The sequence below is a fragment of the Cucumis melo genome, unplaced genomic scaffold (genome assembly GCF_025177605.1).
Source record: "Cucumis melo cultivar AY unplaced genomic scaffold, USDA_Cmelo_AY_1.0 utg001555l, whole genome shotgun sequence".
Classification (NCBI taxonomy): Eukaryota; Viridiplantae; Streptophyta; class Magnoliopsida; order Cucurbitales; family Cucurbitaceae; genus Cucumis; species Cucumis melo.
The window spans coordinates 20001-24288 of NW_026124651.1; the positions used below are offsets into that span (position 1 = coordinate 20001).

The window sequence follows — 4288 nt, forward strand, 5'->3', positions numbered from 1 at the left end:
TTTACCCCTACAAAATACCAAAAAAAATTGAAGGATCTTAGATTAGAAGGGATATAATGAAATTCCTTGATTGGTTCTTCACTGAGAAATTATCCCTTTGATTTGCCTGATGCGGACAACAAAGAATTATAACAAATATAAAAATATCCAAATTTCTAACTAATACTAGCTAAATATAATAGCTATATATTTATACAAAATATAAAAAATTCATTTATATTTGAAAATATTTATCAAAAGAAAAGTTTAATAATAGCATAGCAGTTAATATTTAAAATAAAGAAATAAAAAAAAATAAAGAAAAAAAAAAAAAATAGAGTTTTCTTATTTGAAACGCCTTGTGATCTTCAACCAATTTTGGGCTTCAATATAATTACCGGGAGTAAGCGCTATAGCTTGTTTCCAATACTCAGCGGCTTGATTGAACCAAGCCTCCGCAATTTCAGAATCTCCCTGTCGAATGGCCTGTTCTCCCCGGTCGGAATAGGCAGGTAAATTCCTTCCCTTAGAACCGTACTTGAGAGTTTCCTACCTCATACGGCTCAACAGTCAATTCTTTTGCTGTCCCATATTTAAAAAAATTTATCATATCTAATCTAATTGAATGAAATTTTTCATAGATCTAGCCCATTTTTTTTTCTCGAGTTAAGCAAAAGCGGTTAATTATATAAGTTTCAAACTTCAATTTTGCTGAATAATTAAATAAGTTTTATCTTTTCTCCCACCTTCAGAAGAATAAAGCATAGGCATTCCACCCACTATCGTTACAATTTTCTGAAAGATAACTATCTCGGTTTCATCTAGAAATTTATATAGAATCCTTGAAAAAGACTTTCCTTCATAAGAAAGAAAAGACTTACTGTCTTTGGGATCTGATGCTACACCGCTGCTCAATATTGTAGGGGATCCACCCTATTACATAAGTGGATTCCTTCATTTTGATCTTATATCATGATATAAGTAAGCAGTTTTTATTGTATCGGCCAAAAACCTGACTAATTGATCTTTACGGTGCTTCTTCTATCAATTAGATCCTTTATCCATAGAATAAAGTATCTAGGCATACCTATTTCTTCATATTTCTGCTTCTATGAAGTTTCTTTCTTTGCTACAGCTGATACAAATCGTTAGTTTGGACAATACATATGTAGAAAGCCTATTTTTTTTAGTATTTATTAGCGAATTTTCTCTTTTTTTTCTTTCTATAGTGGAGATAGTCGCACGTAATGACAGATCACAGCCATATTATTAAAAGCTTGTGGTAAGAACGGGTTTCGTTCTAGTGCCCGAAAATAATATTCCAAAGCTTTTGTATGTTCTCCGTTCCTTGTGTGGATAAGACCTATGTTATAGAGTATATAACTTCGATCATAGGGATCGATTTCTAGTCGCATAGCTTCATAATAATTCTGTAGAGCTTCCGCATAATTTCCTTCGGATTGAGCCGACATCCGTTACGGTCGTTCGTTATTCCATTGAAAGAATCTCCGTTCCAGAACCGTACGTGAGATTTTCATCTCATACGGCTCCCCCTTTATCTGATGCGCATAATGAGATGAGAATAATACATGAAATCAAAAAACATTGAAATACTCTCATTATGAACTCATGGGACTAGCGTTTTTACAAAAAATCTCTAGCCAACCTTCCTGTAAAAGATCTTTTCTTAACATCAAGCATGGTTTACTAGATAAAAATAAAAATGGTAACTCTAACAATTTCTTTGTCCTCAACGCCTCTAAATTTCCAGGAATTAGTCACTTCAACAGTCTTCGATGGTTATACAGGTATCCAAAATACAAACGAGATGGATGTTTGTTGTCCCAACCATTTTTCTAAGTTCCGATCCCGATAAGGAAAAGGTATAATTTATAACAAAGTTTTCGTGTTGTTGATTCCTAGGTGTAGTGCTTCTTCCCCTCTGCTACCTATTTTTACTAGTGAATATTTTTACTAGTGGAGTAGGGTTGACTTAATCCATAGGTTACACCTTTCGCTTAATACTAGAATCGACAATTCTAGCATCTAAGGTTACATTAATCGGGGATACACGACAGAAGGAATTTTTTGATTTTCAAATTGCACCTCCAAGAAGCGTAGATTTATTTCAATTATTGTTTTCTTTCTATCCCGAATACTGTGTCTTTCTACTAAGACGGAGAGCGGTAAAGAAAATTGAAAAAAAAAAAAATCAAATCGCACCATCTCTGTAATAGGTGAATGCCTCTTTTTCCCCGGAAGTTGTCGGAATTATTCGTAATAAGATATTGGCTACAATTGAAAAGGTCTTATCGATAAAATTTCCATTTATCCCACCAGATCTAGGCATCGGTAACAACCCCATTCTATAATTTCTTTTAATTACCTCTCGTGAGAAAATGATCCCACAAACAAAGGAATTGCATAGTACGAAATAACATAAAAACGGATTCATTAAAAAATCCCACTCGATATTAAAATTGTTTCTTTTTGATTTCACAGGAATCAATAAAAGAGAAGAAATATTTCAATCCGGTTAAATTTCATCCAAATGTAGTAGGATCAGAATGAAGAGAACTATTCTGATTTCAGCGAAGTTGAAGAAAAAAAGAATTTTATTTATCTGACTGGGGTAATTCTAGAAGTTTTTTGATTGAATTATGATACAAAAAAGAGCAAAAAGAATCGAATAATCATTCTATGATTCATAACTTGTGACTAGATATATGTATGGGATAAACAGTTGTTGGTGAAAAATCGAAAACTGTAAAAGTCGAATTTTTAGAAAAAAGGAATCATAGTTTAAAAAACTAAATAGAATCATGAGCTAAAAGTATCCATTAAACATAGTTAAAAAAAAATTATTTGTATAGTTAGAATTGGTTGGACGTGCCTATCAAAAAAAAAATTGAATATTAATGACTCACTATTAACTCGGTTTCTGGGCCATAATCATTCTGTAGGAGAGATGGCCGAGTGGTTGAAGGCGTAGCATTGGAACTGCTATGTAGGCTTTTGTTTACCGAGGGTTCGAATCCCTCTCTTTCCGTACTAATTCAACAATGTTACTGACCACAATGTATCAAATCAAATAACAATCGATACTATTATTCCAACGGTTAGACCTTTATGGATTCTTTATTTCGAATTTTTGTGGTACGGAAACGAAAAGACTGGAAAGAATGCACAAGAGATGAAAATCCCCCTACCGATCAATGATAGATGAATGATAGAAAAATTTCCGGATCAAAACCTTACTTTCCTTCGGTCTCTTTACTTAGACTTCGGCGAAGGGGAGGACGAAATTGTCCGAACCCTTGTTTTTTAGTTAGGTTTAAGTCTGACGAGAATAATATTCTACAACGAGCAATTCATTTATTTTTAAACTGACCCATTTACTATCTATTATTTGATTGACTAATCCTTTATATTGCAATGGCTGAAGAGTCAAATGTTTTGGCAATTCCTGAGGGGGGGATGAATCAAGATAATTTTGAATCAGTGTTCTCGATTTTTTTTCATCTTTTGCTGTAATAATATCTCGGGGTTTGCACCGATAACTTGGTATATCCACTATAGAACCATTAACTAAAATATGTCTATGATTAACTAATTGTCGGGCTTGAGGAATAGTCGAAGCCATACCCAATCGAAAAAGGATGTTATCCAAACGCATTTCAAGTAATTGTAGTAAAACTTGACCCGTTGATCCTTTGGCTTTTCCGGCGATACGAACGTATTTAAGTAATTGTCGTTCTGTAAGACCATAATGAAAACGCAATTTTTGTTTTTCTTCTAAACGAATACGATATTGAGATTTTTTACCGGAACGCGATTGGTTTTTAAGATCGTTTCCGGTTTTGGGCCTTTTACTAGTTAGTCCCGGTAAAGCCCCCAGACGGCGTATTTTTTTGAAACGAGGCCCTCTGTAACGCGACATAAAGACTCCTTATTTTATTTTATTTAAATTTCATAAACATTTTATTTTATTTAAATTTCATAAACTTAAATGAAAACTAAATGATAAATATTATAAATGAAGTGAAATCCAGTAAAGTATTGTACTACAAAACAAAGAATAATTAGATAACTTGGATCAATATCCGGATCCTATTGTATATGTAAATGATATAAAAAAGTAAGAGTTCCTTTCTTGATTTGTTCTACAGAAATAGAACCCCTCCTTTAGTCATAAAGGTAAGTAAGTTCCTACGACATCATAGATCGGTGACCTTTGAAAAAGGGTAAGAAGTCGTTTCTTTATTTATTTGATTTATCAATTATGTCAAAAATAAAATCAATAGAGAAA

The 4288-nt window shown here is 33.0% G+C and overlaps 1 non-coding gene across 1 annotated transcript; it reads left to right on the forward strand.

The window, feature by feature from the left end:
• Positions 1 to 2941: 2941 nt before the first annotated feature.
• TRNAS-GGA (transfer RNA serine (anticodon GGA)) lies at positions 2942 to 3028 on the forward strand. The gene has a single exon. It is a non-coding gene; the product is annotated as a tRNA-Ser (tRNA).
• Positions 3029 to 4288: the final 1260 nt, after the last annotated feature.